Source organism: Myodes glareolus, chromosome 13 (assembly GCF_982192425.1).
Source record: "Myodes glareolus chromosome 13, mMyoGla1.1, whole genome shotgun sequence".
Classification (NCBI taxonomy): Eukaryota; Metazoa; Chordata; class Mammalia; order Rodentia; family Cricetidae; genus Myodes; species Myodes glareolus.
This window is the reverse complement of record NC_142038.1, coordinates 79,716,400-79,733,360: the sequence shown is the minus strand read 5'-3', so window position 1 is coordinate 79,733,360 and position 16,961 is coordinate 79,716,400.

Below are 16,961 nucleotides of genomic sequence, written 5' to 3'. Positions count from 1 at the left end.
AGGAAAGTGATTTTCTCTGAAAGGACAGCATTTAGAAAGTGAAGCAACACTCCATTCACTTCGCACAGTGAATTGAAGTGTTGGAACAGACAGCTTCTCTTTCCTAGAAACGCATTTGAGTTTCCTGTGAATGTGTGTAAGTAGCTTAAGGCACTTTGAAAGGAAAGTGATTTTCTCTGAAAGGACAGCATTTAGAAAGTGAAACAACACTCCATTCACTTCGCACAGTGAATTGAAGTGTTGGAACAGACTTCTTCTCTTTCAGAGAAACGCATGTGAATTTCTGTGGAATGCTTGTAAGTAGCTTAAGGCACTTTCAAAGGAAAGTGATTTTCTCTGAAAGGACAGCATTTAGAAAGTGAAACAACACTCCATTCACTTCGCACAGTGAATTGAAGTGTTGGAACAGAAAACTTCTCTTTCAGAGAAACAGATATGAGTTCTTCTGAATGCTTGTAAGCAGCTTAAGGCACTTTCAAAGGAAAGTGATTTTCTCTGTAAGGACAGCATTTAGAAAGTGAAGCAACACTCCATTCACTTCGCACAGTGAATTGAAGTGTTGGAACAGACTGCTTCTCTTTCAGTGAAACGCATGTGAATTTCTGTTGAATGCTTGTAAGTATCTTAAGGCACTTTCAAAGAAAGTGATTTTCTCTGAAAGGACAGCATTTAGAAAGTGAAGCAACACTCCATTCACTTCGCACAGTGAATTGAAGTGTTGGAACAGACAGCTTCTCATTCATAGAAACGCATTTGAGTTTCCTGTGAATGTGTGTAAGTAGCTTAAGGCACTTTCAAAGGAAAGTGATTTTCTCTGAAAGGACAGCATTTTGAAAGTGAAACAAAACTCCATTCACTTCGCCCAGTGAATTGAAGTGTTGGAACAGACTGCTTCTCTTTCAGAAAAATGCATGTGAGTTCTTCTGAATGCTTGTATGTAGCTTAAGGCATTTTCAAAAGAGAGTGATTTTCTCTCAAAGGAGAGCATATAGAAAGTGAAGCAACACTCCATTCACTTCGCCCAGTGAATTGAAGTGTTGGAACAGACTTCTTCTCTTTCAGAGAAACGGATGTGAGTTTTTTGTGAATGCTTGTTAGTAGCTTAAGGCACTTTCAAAGCAAAGTGATTTTCTCTGAAAGGACAGCATTTAGAAAGTGAAGCAACTCTCCATTCACTTCGCACAGTGAATTGAAGTGTTGGAACAGACTGCTTCTTTTTCATAGAAACACATGTGAATTTCTGTTAAATGCTTGTAAGTAGCTGAAGGCACTTTCAAAGGAAAGTGATTTTCTCTGAAAGGACAGCATTTAGAAAGTGAAGCAACACTCTATTCTCTTCGCACAGTGAATTGAAGTGTTGGAACAGACTGCTTCTCTTTCAGAGAATTGCATATGAGTTTCTTGTGAATGCTTGTAAGTTGCTTAAGGCAGTTTCAAAAGAGAGTGAATTTCTCTAAAAGGAGAGCATTTAGAAAGTGAAGCAACATTCCATTCACTTCGCACAGTGAATTGAAGTGTTGGAACAGACTGCTTCTTTTTCATAGAAACACATGTGAATTTCTGTTGAATGCTTGTAAGTAGCTTAAGACACGTTCAAAGGAAAGTGATTTTCTCTGAAAGAACAGCATTTAGAAAGTGAAGAAACACTCCATTCACTTCGCACAGTGAATTTTAAGTGTTGGAACAGACAGCTTCTCTTTCCTAGAAACGCATTTGAGTTTCCTGTGAATGTGTGTAAGTAGCTTAAGGCACTTTGAAAGGAAAGTGATTTTCTCTGAAAGGACAGCATTTAGAAAGTGAAACAACACTCCATTCACTTCGCACAGTGAATTGAAGTGTTGGAACAGACTTCTTCTCTTTCAGAGAAACGCATGTGAATTTCTGTGGAATGCTTGTAAGTAGCTTAAGGCACTTTGAAAGGAAAGTGATTTTCTCTGAAAGGACAGCATTTAGAAAGTGAAACAACACTCCATTTACTTCGCACAGTGAATTGAAGTGTTGGAACAGAAAACTTCTCTTTCAGAGAAACAGATATGAGTTCTTCTGAATGCTTGTAAGCAGCTTAAGGCACTTTCAAAGGAAAGTGATTTTCTCTGTAAGGACAGCATTTAGAAAGTGAAGCAACACTCCATTCACTTCGCACAGTGAATTGAAGTGTTGGAACAGACTGCTTCTCTTTCAGAGAAACGCATGTGAATTTCTATTGAATGCTTGTAATTAGCTTAAGGCACTTTCAAAGGAAAGTGATTTTCTCTGAAAGGACAGCATTTAGAAAGTGAAGCAACACTCCATTCACTACGCACAGTGAATTGAAGTGTTGGAACAGACTGCTTCTCTTTCAGAAAAATGCATGTGAGTTTCTTGTGAATGCTTGTAAGTAGCTTAAGGCACTTTCAAAGGAAAGTGATTTTCTCTGAAAGGACAGCATTTAGAAAGTGAAGCAACACTCCATTCACTTCTCACAGTGAATTGAAGTGTTGGGACAGACTGCTTCTCTTTCAGAGAAACACATGTGAATTTCTATTGAATGCTTGTAAGTAGCTAAAGGCACTTTCAAAGGAAAGTGATTTTCCCTGAAAGGACAGCATTTAGAAAGTGAAGCAACACTCCATTCACTATGCACAGTGAATTGAAGTGTTGGAACAGACTGCTTCTCTTTCAGAAAAATTCATGTGAGTTTCTTGTGAATGCTTGTAAGTAGCTTAAGGCACTTTCAAAGCAAAGTGATTTTCTCTGAAAGGACAGCATTTAGAAAGTGAAGCAGCACTCCATTCACTACGCACAGTGAATTGAAGTGTTGGAACAGACAGCTTCTCTTTCATAGAAACGCATTTGAGTTTCCTGTGAATGTGGGTAAGTAGCTTAAGGCACTTTCAAAGGGAAGTGATTTTCTCTGAAAGGACAGCATTTAGAAAGTGAAGCAACACTCCATTCACTTCGCACAGTGAATTGAAGTGTTGGAACAGACTGCTTCTCTTTCAGTGAAACGCATGTGAATTTCTGTTGAATGCTTGTAAGTATCTTAAGGCACTTTCAAAGAAAGTGATTTTCTCTGAAAGGACAGCATTTAGAAAGTGAAGCAACACTCCATTCACTTCGCACATGAATTGAAGTGTTGGAACAGACAGCTTCTCTTTCATAGAAACGCATTTGAGTTTCCTGTGAATGTGTGTAAGTAGCTTAAGGCACTTTCAAAGGAAAGTGATTTTCTCTGAAAGGACAGCATTTTGAAAGTGAAACAACACTCCATTCACTTCGCCCAGTGAATTGAAGTGTTGGAACAGACTGCTTCTCTTTCAGAAAAATGCATGTGAGTTCTTCTGAATGCTTGTATGTAGCTTAAGGCATTTTCAAAAGAGAGTGATTTTCTCTCAAAGGAGAGCATATAGAAAGTGAAGCAACACTCCATTCACTTCGCCCAGTGAATTGAAGTGTTGGAACAGACTTCTTCTCTTTCAGAGAAACGGATGTGAGTTTTTTGTGAATGCTTGTTAGTAGCTTAAGGCACTTTCAAAGCAAAGTGATTTTTTCTGAAAGGACAGCATTTATAAAGTGAAGCAACTCTCCATTCACTTCGCACAGTGAATTGAAGTGTTGGAACAGACTGCTTCTTTTTTATAGAAACACATGTGAATTTCTGTTAAATGCTTGTAAGTAGCTGAAGGCACTTTCAAAGGAAAGTGATTTTCTCTGAAAGGACAGCATTTAGAAAGTGAAGCAACACTCCATTCACTTCGCACATTGAATTGAAGTGTTGGAACAGACTGCTTCTTTTTCAGAGAAACACATATGAATTTCTATTGAATGCTTGTAAGTAGCTTAAGGCACTTTCAAAGGAAAGTGATTTTCTCTGAAAGGACAGCATTTAGAAAGTGAAGCAACACTCCATTCACTACGCACAGTGAATTGAAGTGTTGGAACAGACTGCTTCTCTTTCAGAAAAATGCATGTGAGTTTCTTGTGAATGGTTGTAAGTAGCTTAAGGCACTTTCAAAGGAAAGTGATTTTCTCTAAAAGGACAGCATTTAGAAAGTGAAGCAGCACTCCATTCACTTCGCACAGTGAATTGAAGTGTTGGAACAGACTGCTACTCTTTCAGTGAAATGCATGTGAATTTCTGTTGAATGCTTGTAAGTAGCTTAAGGCACTTTCAAAGGAAAGTGATTTTCTCTGAAAGGACAGCATTTAGAAAGTGAAGCAACACTCCATTCACTTCGCACAGTGAATTGAAGTGTTGGAACAGACTGCTTCTCTTTCAGTGAAACACATGTGAATTTCTGTTGAATGCTTGTAAGAAGCTTAAGGCACGTTCAAAGGAAAGTGATTTTATCTGAAAGGACAGCATTTAGAAAGTGAAGCAACACTCCATTCACTTCGCACAGTGAATTGAAGTGTTGGAACAGACAGCTTCTCTTTCATAGAAACGCATTTGAGTTTCCTGTGAATGTGTGTAAGTAGCTTAAGGCACTTTCAAAGGAAAGTGATTTTCTCTGAAAGGACAGCATTTAGAAAGTGAAGAAACACTCCATTCACTTCGCACAGTGAATTGAAGTGTTGGAACAGACAGCTTCTCTTTCATAGAAACGCATTTGAGTTTCCTGCGAATGTGTGTAAGTAGCTTAAGGCACTTTCAAAGGAAAGTGATTTTCTCTGAAAGGACAGCATTTTGAAAGTGAAACAACACTCCATTCACTTCGCCCAGTGAATTGAAGTGTTGGAACAGACTGCTTCTCTTTCAGAAAAATGCATGTGAGTTCTTCTGAATGCTTGTATGTAGCTTAAGGCATTTTCAAAAGAGAGTGATTTTCTCTCAAAGGAGAGCATATAGAAAGTGAAGCAACACTCCATTCACTTCGCCCAGTGAATTGAAGTGTTGGAACAGACTTCTTCTCTTTCAGAGAAACGGATGTGAGTTTTTTGTGAATGCTTGTTAGTAGCTTAAGGCACTTTCAAAGCAAAGTGATTTTTTCTGAAAGGACAGCATTTATAAAGTGAAGCAACTCTCCATTCACTTCGCACAGTGAATTGAAGTGTTGGAACAGACTGCTTCTTTTTTATAGAAACACATGTGAATTTCTGTTAAATGCTTGTAAGTAGCTGAAGGCACTTTCAAAGGAAAGTGATTTTCTCTGAAAGGACAGCATTTAGAAAGTGAAACAACACTCCATTCACTTCGCACAGTGAATTGAAGTGTTGGAACAGACTTCTTCTCTTTCAGAGAAACGCATGTGAATTTCTGTGGAATGCTTGTAAGTAGCTTAAGGCACTTTCAAAGGAAAGTGATTTTCTCTGAAAGGACAGCATTTAGAAAGTGAAACAACACTCCATTCACTTCGCACAGTGAATTGAAGTGTTGGAACAGAAAACTTCTCTTTCAGAGAAACAGATATGAGTTCTTCTGAATGCTTGTAAGCAGCTTAAGGCACTTTCAAAGGAAAGTGATTTTCTCTGTAAGGACAGCATTTAGAAAGTGAAGCAACACTCCATTCACTTCGCACAGTGAATTGAAGTGTTGGAACAGACTGCTTCTCTTTCAGTGAAACGCATGTGAATTTCTGTTGAATGCTTGTAAGTATCTTAAGGCACTTTCAAAGAAAGTGATTTTCTCTGAAAGGACAGCATTTAGAAAGTGAAGCAACACTCCATTCACTTCGCACAGTGAATTGAAGTGTTGGAACAGACAGCTTCTCTTTCATAGAAACGCATTTGAGTTTCCTGTGAATGTGTGTAAGTAGCTTAAGGCACTTTCAAAGGAAAGTGATTTTCTCTGAAAGGACAGCATTTTGAAAGTGAAACAAAACTCCATTCACTTCGCCCAGTGAATTGAAGTGTTGGAACAGACTGCTTCTCTTTCAGAAAAATGCATGTGAGTTCTTCTGAATGCTTGTATGTAGCTTAAGGCATTTTCAAAAGAGAGTGATTTTCTCTCAAAGGAGAGCATATAGAAAGTGAAGCAACACTCCATTCACTTCGCCCAGTGAATTGAAGTGTTGGAACAGACTTCTTCTCTTTCAGAGAAACGGATGTGAGTTTTTTGTGAATGCTTGTTAGTAGCTTAAGGCACTTTCAAAGCAAAGTGATTTTCTCTGAAAGGACAGCATTTAGAAAGTGAAGCAACTCTCCATTCACTTCGCACAGTGAATTGAAGTGTTGGAACAGACTGCTTCTTTTTCATAGAAACACATGTGAATTTCTGTTAAATGCTTGTAAGTAGCTGAAGGCACTTTCAAAGGAAAGTGATTTTCTCTGAAAGGACAGCATTTAGAAAGTGAAGCAACACTCTATTCTCTTCGCACAGTGAATTGAAGTGTTGGAACAGACTGCTTCTCTTTCAGAGAATTGCATATGAGTTTCTTGTGAATGCTTGTAAGTTGCTTAAGGCAGTTTCAAAAGAGAGTGAATTTCTCTAAAAGGAGAGCATTTAGAAAGTGAAGCAACATTCCATTCACTTCGCACAGTGAATTGAAGTGTTGGAACAGACTGCTTCTTTTTCATAGAAACACATGTGAATTTCTGTTGAATGCTTGTAAGTAGCTTAAGACACGTTCAAAGGAAAGTGATTTTCTCTGAAAGAACAGCATTTAGAAAGTGAAGAAACACTCCATTCACTTCGCACAGTGAATTTTAAGTGTTGGAACAGACAGCTTCTCTTTCCTAGAAACGCATTTGAGTTTCCTGTGAATGTGTGTAAGTAGCTTAAGGCACTTTGAAAGGAAAGTGATTTTCTCTGAAAGGACAGCATTTAGAAAGTGAAACAACACTCCATTCACTTCGCACAGTGAATTGAAGTGTTGGAACAGACTTCTTCTCTTTCAGAGAAACGCATGTGAATTTCTGTGGAATGCTTGTAAGTAGCTTAAGGCACTTTGAAAGGAAAGTGATTTTCTCTGAAAGGACAGCATTTAGAAAGTGAAACAACACTCCATTTACTTCGCACAGTGAATTGAAGTGTTGGAACAGAAAACTTCTCTTTCAGAGAAACAGATATGAGTTCTTCTGAATGCTTGTAAGCAGCTTAAGGCACTTTCAAAGGAAAGTGATTTTCTCTGTAAGGACAGCATTTAGAAAGTGAAGCAACACTCCATTCACTTCGCACAGTGAATTGAAGTGTTGGAACAGACTGCTTCTCTTTCAGAGAAACGCATGTGAATTTCTATTGAATGCTTGTAATTAGCTTAAGGCACTTTCAAAGGAAAGTGATTTTCTCTGAAAGGACAGCATTTAGAAAGTGAAGCAACACTCCATTCACTACGCACAGTGAATTGAAGTGTTGGAACAGACTGCTTCTCTTTCAGAAAAATGCATGTGAGTTTCTTGTGAATGCTTGTAAGTAGCTTAAGGCACTTTCAAAGGAAAGTGATTTTCTCTGAAAGGACAGCATTTAGAAAGTGAAGCAACACTCCATTCACTTCTCACAGTGAATTGAAGTGTTGGGACAGACTGCTTCTCTTTCAGAGAAACACATGTGAATTTCTATTGAATGCTTGTAAGTAGCTAAAGGCACTTTCAAAGGAAAGTGATTTTCCCTGAAAGGACAGCATTTAGAAAGTGAAGCAACACTCCATTCACTATGCACAGTGAATTGAAGTGTTGGAACAGACTGCTTCTCTTTCAGAAAAATTCATGTGAGTTTCTTGTGAATGCTTGTAAGTAGCTTAAGGCACTTTCAAAGCAAAGTGATTTTCTCTGAAAGGACAGCATTTAGAAAGTGAAGCAGCACTCCATTCACTACGCACAGTGAATTGAAGTGTTGGAACAGACAGCTTCTCTTTCATAGAAACGCATTTGAGTTTCCTGTGAATGTGGGTAAGTAGCTTAAGGCACTTTCAAAGGGAAGTGATTTTCTCTGAAAGGACAGCATTTAGAAAGTGAAGCAACACTCCATTCACTTCGCACAGTGAATTGAAGTGTTGGAACAGACTGCTTCTCTTTCAGTGAAACGCATGTGAATTTCTGTTGAATGCTTGTAAGTATCTTAAGGCACTTTCAAAGAAAGTGATTTTCTCTGAAAGGACAGCATTTAGAAAGTGAAGCAACACTCCATTCACTTCGCACAGTGAATTGAAGTGTTGGAACAGACAGCTTCTCTTTCATAGAAACGCATTTGAGTTTCCTGTGAATGTGTGTAAGTAGCTTAAGGCACTTTCAAAGGAAAGTGATTTTCTCTGAAAGGACAGCATTTTGAAAGTGAAACAACACTCCATTCACTTCGCCCAGTGAATTGAAGTGTTGGAACAGACTGCTTCTCTTTCAGAAAAATGCATGTGAGTTCTTCTGAATGCTTGTATGTAGCTTAAGGCATTTTCAAAAGAGAGTGATTTTCTCTCAAAGAAGAGCATATAGAAAGAGAAGCAACACTCCATTCACTTCGCCCAGTGAATTGAAGTGTTGGAACAGACTTCTTCTCTTTCAGAGAAACGGATGTGAGTTTTTTGTGAATGCTTGTTAGTAGCTTAAGGCACTTTCAAAGCAAAGTGATTTTTTCTGAAAGGACAGCATTTATAAAGTGAAGCAACTCTCCATTCACTTCGCACAGTGAATTGAAGTGTTGGAACAGACTGCTTCTTTTTTATAGAAACACATGTGAATTTCTGTTAAATGCTTGTAAGTAGCTGAAGGCACTTTCAAAGGAAAGTGATTTTCTCTGAAAGGACAGCATTTAGAAAGTGAAGCAACACTCCATTCACTTCGCACATTGAATTGAAGTGTTGGAACAGACTGCTTCTTTTTCAGAGAAACACATATGAATTTCTATTGAATGCTTGTAAGTAGCTTAAGGCACTTTCAAAGGAAAGTGATTTTCTCTGAAAGGACAGCATTTAGAAAGTGAAGCAACACTCCATTCACTACGCACAGTGAATTGAAGTGTTGGAACAGACTGCTTCTCTTTCAGAAAAATGCATGTGAGTTTCTTGTGAATGGTTGTAAGTAGCTTAAGGCACTTTCAAAGGAAAGTGATTTTCTCTAAAAGGACAGCATTTAGAAAGTGAAGCAGCACTCCATTCACTTCGCACAGTGAATTGAAGTGTTGGAACAGACTGCTACTCTTTCAGTGAAATGCATGTGAATTTCTGTTGAATGCTTGTAAGTAGCTTAAGGCACTTTCAAAGGAAAGTGATTTTCTCTGAAAGGACAGCATTTAGAAAGTGAAGCAACACTCCATTCACTTCGCACAGTGAATTGAAGTGTTGGAACAGACTGCTTCTCTTTCAGTGAAACACATGTGAATTTCTGTTGAATGCTTGTAAGAAGCTTAAGGCACGTTCAAAGGAAAGTGATTTTATCTGAAAGGACAGCATTTAGAAAGTGAAGCAATACTCCATTCACTTCGCACAGTGAATTGAAGTGTTGGAACAGACAGCTTCTCTTTCATAGAAACGCATTTGAGTTTCCTGTGAATGTGTGTAAGTAGCTTAAGGCACTTTCAAAGGAAAGTGATTTTCTCTGAAAGGACAGCATTTAGAAAGTGAAGAAACACTCCATTCACTTCGCACAGTGAATTGAAGTGTTGGAACAGACAGCTTCTCTTTCATAGAAACGCATTTGAGTTTCCTGCGAATGTGTGTAAGTAGCTTAAGGCACTTTCAAAGGAAAGTGATTTTCTCTGAAAGGACAGCATTTAGAAAGTGAAACAACACTCCATTCACTACGCACAGTGAATTGAAGTGTTGGAACAGACAGCTTCTCTTTCATAGAAACGCATTTGAGTTTCCTGTGAATGTGGGTAAGTAGCTTAAGGCACTTTCAAAGGGAAGTGATTTTCTCTGAAAGGACAGCATTTAGAAAGTGAAGCAACACTCCATTCACTTCGCACAGTGAATTGAAGTGTTGGAACAGACTGCTTCTCTTTCAGTGAAACGCATGTGAATTTCTGTTGAATGCTTGTAAGTATCTTAAGGCACTTTCAAAGAAAGTGATTTTCTCTGAAAGGACAGCATTTAGAAAGTGAAGCAACACTCCATTCACTTCGCACAGTGAATTGAAGTGTTGGAACAGACAGCTTCTCTTTCATAGAAACGCATTTGAGTTTCCTGTGAATGTGTGTAAGTAGCTTAAGGCACTTTCAAAGGAAAGTGATTTTCTCTGAAAGGACAGCATTTTGAAAGTGAAACAACACTCCATTCACTTCGCCCAGTGAATTGAAGTGTTGGAACAGACTGCTTCTCTTTCAGAAAAATGCATGTGAGTTCTTCTGAATGCTTGTATGTAGCTTAAGGCATTTTCAAAAGAGAGTGATTTTCTCTCAAAGGAGAGCATATAGAAAGTGAAGCAACACTCCATTCACTTCGCCCAGTGAATTGAAGTGTTGGAACAGACTTCTTCTCTTTCAGAGAAACGGATGTGAGTTTTTTGTGAATGCTTGTTAGTAGCTTAAGGCACTTTCAAAGCAAAGTGATTTTCTCTGAAAGGACAGCATTTATAAAGTGAAGCAACTCTCCATTCACTTCTCACAGTGAATTGAAGTGTTGGAACAGACTGCTTCTTTTTCATAGAAACACATGTGAATTTCTGTTAAATGCTTGTAAGTAGCTGTAGGCACTTTCAAAGGAAAGTGATTTTCTCTGAAAGGACAGCATTTAGAAAGTGAAGCAACACTCTATTCTCTTCGCACAGTGAATTGAAGTGTTGGAACAGACTGCTTCTCTTTCAGAGAATTGCATGTGAGTTTCTTGTGAATGCTTGTAAGTTGCTTAAGGCAGTTTCAAAAGAGAGTGAATTTCTCTAAAAGGAGAGCATTTAGAAAGTGAATCAACATTCCATTCACTTCGCACAGTGAATTGAAGTGTTGGAACAGACAGCTTCTCTTTCATAGAAACGCATTTGAGTTTCCTGTGAATGTGTGTAAGTAGCTTAAGGCACTTTCAAAGGAAAGTGATTTTCTCTGAAAGGACAGCATTTATAAAGTGAAGCAACTCTCCATTCACTTCTCACAGTGAAATGAAGTGTTGGAACAGACTGCTTCTTTTTCATAGAAACACATGTGAATTTCTGTTAAATGCTTGTAAGTAGCTGAAGGCACTTTCAAAGGAAAGTGATTTTCTCTGAAAGGACAGCATTTAGAAAGTGAAGCAACACTCTATTCTCTTCGCACAGTGAATTGAAGTGTTGGAACAGACTGCTTCTCTTTCAGAGAATTGCATGTGAGTTTCTTGTGAATGCTTGTAAGTTGCTTAAGGCACTTTCAAAGGGAAGTGATTTTCTCTGAAAGGACAGCATTTAGAAAGTGAAGCAACACCCCATTCACTTCGCACAGTGAATTGAAGTGTTGGAACAGACAGCTTCTCTTTCATAGAAACGCATTTGAGTTTCCTGTGAATGTGTGTAAGTAGCTTAAGGCACTTTCAAAGGAAAGTGATTTTCTCTGAAAGGACAGCATTTTGAAAGTGAAACAACACTCCATTCACTTCGCACAGTGAATTGAAGTGTTGGAACAGACTGCTTCTCTTTCAGTGAAACGCATGTGAATTTCTGTTGAATGCTTGTAAGTATCTTAAGGCACTTTCAAAGAAAGTGATTTTCTCTGAAAGGCCAGCATTTAGAAAGTGAAGCAACACTCCATTCACTTCGCACAGTGAATTGAAGTGTTGGAACAGACAGCTTCTCTTTCTTAGAAACGCATTTGAGTTTCCTGTGAATGTGTGTAAGTAGCTTAAGGCACTTTCAAAGGAAAGTGATTTTCTCTGAAAGGACAGCATTTTGAAAGTGAAACAACACTCCGTTCACTTCGCCCAGTGAATTGAAGTGTTGGAACAGACTGCTTCTCTTTCAGAAAAATGCATGTGAGTTCTTCTGAATGCTTGTATGTAGCTTAAGGCATTTTCAAAAGAGAGTGATTTTCTCTCAAAGGAGAGCATATAGAAAGTGAAGCAACACTCCATTCACTTCGCCCAGTGAATTGAAGTGTTGGAACAGACTTCTTCTCTTTCAGAGAAACGGATGTGAGTTTTTTGTGAATGCTTGGAAGTAGCTTAAGGCACTTTCAAAGCAAAGTGATTTTCTCTGAAAGGACAGCATTTATAAAGTGAAGCAACTCTCCATTAACTTCGCACAGTGAATTGAAGTGTTGGAACAGACTGCTTCTTTTTCATAGAAACACATGTGAATTTCTGTTAAATGCTTGTAAGTAGCTGAAGGCACTTTCAAAGGAAAGTGATTTTCTCTGAAAGGACAGCATTTAGAAAGTGAAGCAACACTCTATTCTCTTCTCACAGTGAATTGAAATGTTGGAACAGACTGCTTCTCTTTCAGAGAATTGCATGTGAGTTTCTTGTGAATGCTTGTAAGTTGCTTAAGGCAGTTTCAAAAGAGAGTGAATTTCTCTAAAAGGAGAGCATTTAGAAAGTGAATCAACATTCCATTCACTTCGCACAGTGAATTGAAGTGTTGGAACAGACTGCTTCTCTTTCAGTGAAACACATGTGAATTTCTGTTGAATGCTTGTAAGTAGCTTAAGACACGTTCAAAGGAAAGTGATTTTCTCTGAAAGAACAGCATTTAGAAAGTGAAGCAACACTCCATTCACTTCGCACAGTGAACTGAAGTGTTGGAACAGACAGCTTCTCTTTCACAGAAACGCATTTGAGTTTTCTGTGAATGTGTGTAAGTAGCTTAAGGCACTTTCAAAGGAAAGTGATTTTCTCTGAAAGGACAGCATTTAGAAAGTGAAACAACACTCCATTCACTTCGCACAGTGAATTGAAGTGTTAGAACAGACTTCTTCTCTTTCAGAGAAACGCATGTGAATTTCTGTGGAATGCTTGTAAGTAGCTTAAGGCACTTTCAAAGGAAAGTGATTTTCTCTGAAAGGACAGCATTTAGAAAGTGAAACAACACTCCATTCACTTCGCACAGTGAATTGAAGTGTTGGAACAGAAAACTTCTCTTTCAGAGAAACGCATGTGAATTTCTATTGAATGCTTGTAATTAGCTTAAGGCACTTTCAAAGGAAAGTGATTTTCTCTGAAAGGACAGCATTTAGAAAGTGAAGCAACACTCCATTCACTACGCACAGTGAATTGAAGTGTTGGAACAGACTGCTTCTCTTTCAGAAAAATGCATGTGAGTTTCTTGTGAATGCTTGTAAGTAGCTTAAGGCACTTTCAAAGGAAAGTGATTTTCTCTGAAAGGACAGCATTTAGAAAGTGAAGCAACACTCCATTCACTTCGCACAGTGAATTGAAGTGTTGGAACAGACTGCTTCTCTTTCAGAGAAACACATGTGAATTTCTATTGAATGCTTGTAAGTAGCTTAAGGCACTTTCAAAGGAAAGTGATTTTCTCTGAAAGGACAGCATTTAGGAAGTAAAGTAACACTCCATTCACTACGCACAGTGAATTGAATTGTTGGAACAGACTGCTTCTCTTTCAGAAAAATTCATGTGAGTTTCTTGTGAATGCTTGTAAATAGCTTAAGGCACTTTCAAAGGAAAGTGATTTTCTCTGAAAGGACAGCATTTAGAAAGTGAAGCAGCACTCCATTCACTTCGCACAGTGAATTGAAGTGTTGGAACAGACTGCTACTCTTTCAGTGAAATGCATGTGAATTTCTGTTGAATGCTTGTAAGTAGCTTAAGGCACTTTCAAAGGAAAGTGATTTTCTCTGAAAGGACAGCAATTAGAAAGTGAAGCAACACTCCATTCACTTCGCACAGTGAATTGAAGTGTTGGAACAGACAGCTTCTCTTTCATAGAAACGCATTTGAGTTTCCTGTGACAGTGTGTAAGTAGCTTAAGGCACTTTCAAAGGAAAGTGATTTTCTCTGAAAGGACAGCATTTAGAAAGTGAAGCAACACTCCATTCACTACGCACAGTGAATTGAAGTGTTGGAACAGACAGCTTATCTTTCATAGAAACGCATTTGAGTTTCCTGTGAATGTGGGTAAGTAGCTTAAGGCACTTTCAAAGGGAAGTGATTTTCTCTGAAAGGACAGCATTTAGAAAGTGAAGCAACACCCCATTCACTTCGCACAGTGAATTGAAGTGTTGGAACAGACAGCTTCTCTTTCATAGAAACGCATTTGATTTTCCTGTGAATGTGTGTAAGTAGCTTAAGGCACTTTCAAAGGAAAGTGATTTTCTCTGAAAGGACAGCATTTTGAAAGTGAAACAACACTCCATTCACTTCGCCCAGTGAATTGAAGTGTTGGAACAGACTGCTTCTCTTTCAGAAAAATGCATGTGAGTTCTTCTGAATGCTTGTATGTAGCTTAAGGCATTTTCAAAAGAGAGTGATTTTCTCTCAAAGGAGAGCATATAGAAAGTGAAGCAACACTCCATTCACTTCGCCCAGTGAATTGAAGTGTTGGAACAGACTTCTTCTCTTTCAGAGAAACGGATGTGAGTTTTTTGTGAATGCTTGTTAGTAGCTTAAGGCATTTCAAAGCAAAGTGATTTTCTCTGAAAGGACAGCATTTATAAAGTGAAGCAACTCTCCATTCACTTCGCACAGTGAATTGAAGTGTTGGAACAGACTGCTTCTTTTTCATAGAAACACATGTGAATTTCTGTTAAATGCTTGTAAGTAGCTGAAGGCACTTTCAAAGGAAAGTGATTTTCTCTGAAAGGACAGCATTTAGAAAGTGAAGCAACACTATATTCTCTTCGCAGAGTGAATTGAAGTGTTGGAACAGACTGCTTCTCTTTCAGAGAATTGCATGTGAGTTTCTTGTGAATGCTTGTAAGTTGCTTAAGGCAGTTTCAAAAGAGAGTGAATTTCTCTAAAAGGAGAGCATTTAGAAAGTGAAACAACATTCCATTCACTTCGCACAGTGAATTGAAGTGTTGGAACAGACTGCTTCTCTTTCAGAGAAACAGATGTGACTTTCTTGTGAATGCTTGTAAGTAGCTTAAGGCACTTTCAAAGGAAAGTGATTTTCTCTGAAAGGACAGCATTTAGAAAGTGAAGCAACAATCCATTCACTTCGCACAGTAAATTGAAGTGTTGGAACAGACTGCTTCTTTTTCAGTGAAACGCATGTGAATTTCTGTTGAATGCTTGTAAGTAGCTTAAGGCACTTTCAAAGGAAAGTGATTTTCTCTGAAAGGACAGCATTTAGAAAGTGAAGCAACACTCCATTCACTTCGCACAGTTAATTGAAGTGTTGGAAATGACAGCTTCTCTTTCATAGAAACGCATTTGAGTTTCCTGTGAATGTGTGTAAGTAGCTTAAGGCACTTTCAAAGGAAAGTGATTTTCTCTGAAAGGACAGCATTTAGAAAGTGAAACAACACTCCATTCACTTCGCACAGTGAATTGAAGTGTTGGAACAGACTGCTTCTCTTTCAGAGAAACGCATGTGAATTTCTGTGGAATGCTTGTAAGTAGCTTAAGGCACTTTCAAAGGAAAGTGATTTTCTCTGAAAGGACAGCATTTTGAAAGTGAAACAACACTACATTAACTTCGAACAGTGAATTGAAGTGTTGGAACAGACCACTTCTCTTTTAGAGAAACAGATATGAGTTTTTTGTGAATGCTTGTAAGTAGCTTAAGGCACATTCAAAGGAAAGTGATTTTCTCTGAAAGGACAGCATTTAGAAAGTGAAGCAACACTCCATTAACTTCGCACAGTGAATTGAAGTGTTGGAACAGACTGCTTCTCTTTCAGAGAAACGCATGTGAATTTCTATTGAATGCTTGTAAGTAGCTTAAGGCACGTTCAAAGGAAAGTGATTTTCTCTGAAAGGACAGCATTTAGAAAGTGAAGCAACACTCCATTCACTTCGCACAGTGAATTGAAGTGTTGGAACAGACTGCTTCTCTTTCAGAAAAATTATGTGAGTTTCTTGTGAATGCTTGTAAGTAGCTTAAGGTACTTTCAAAGGAAAGTGATTTTCTCTGAAAGGACAGCATTTAGAAAGTGAAGCAACACTCCATTGACTTCGCACAGTGAATTGAAGTGTTGGAACAGACTGCTTCTTTTTCAGAGAAACACATGTGAATTTCTATTGAATGCTTGTAAGTAGCTTAAGGCACTTTCAAAGGAAAGTGATTTTCTCTGAAAGGACAGCATTTAGAAAGTGAAGCAACACTCCATTCACTTCGCCCAGTGAATTGAAGTGTTGGAACAGACTTCTTCTCTTTCAGAGAAACGGATGTGAGTTTTTTGTGAATGCTTGTCAGTAGCTTAAGGCACTTTCAAAGCAAAGTGATTTTCTCTGAAAGGACAGCATTTATAAAGTGAAGCAACTCTCCATTCACTTCGCCCAGTGAATTGAAGTGTTGGAACAGACTTCTTCTCTTTCAGAGAAACGGATGTGAGTTTCTTGTGAATGCTTGTAAGTTGCTTAAGGCACTTTCAAAGGAAAGTGATTTTCTCTGAAAGGACAGCATTTAGAAAGTGAAGCAACACTCCATTCACTTCGCACAGTAAATTGAAGTGTTGGAAGAGACTGCTTCTCTTTCAGTGAAACGCATGTGAATTTCTGCTGAATGCTTGTAAGTAGCTTAAGGCACTTTCAAAGGAAAGTGATTTTCTCTGAAAGGACAGCATTTAGAAAGTGAAGCAACACTCCATTCACTTCGCACAGTGAATTGAAGTGTTGGAACAGACAGCTTCTCTTTCGTAGAAACGCATTTGAGTTTCCTGTGAATGTGTGCAAGTAGCTTAAGGCACTTTCAAAGGAAAGTGATTCTCTGAAAGAACAGCATTTAGAAAGTGAAGCAACACTCCATTCACTTCGCACAGTGAATTGAAGTGTTGGAACAGACTGCTTCTCTTTCAGTGAAACGCATGTGAATTTCTGTTGAATGCTTGTAAGTATCTTAAGGCACTTTCAAAGGAAAGTGATTTTCTCTGAAAGGACAGCATTTAGAAAGTGAAGCAACACTCCATTCACTTCGCACAGTGAATTGAAGTGTTGGAACAGACAGCTTCTCTTTCATGGAAACGCATTTGAGTTTCCTGTGAATCTGTGTAAGTAGCTTAAGGCACTTTCAAAGGAAAGTGATTTTCTCTGAAA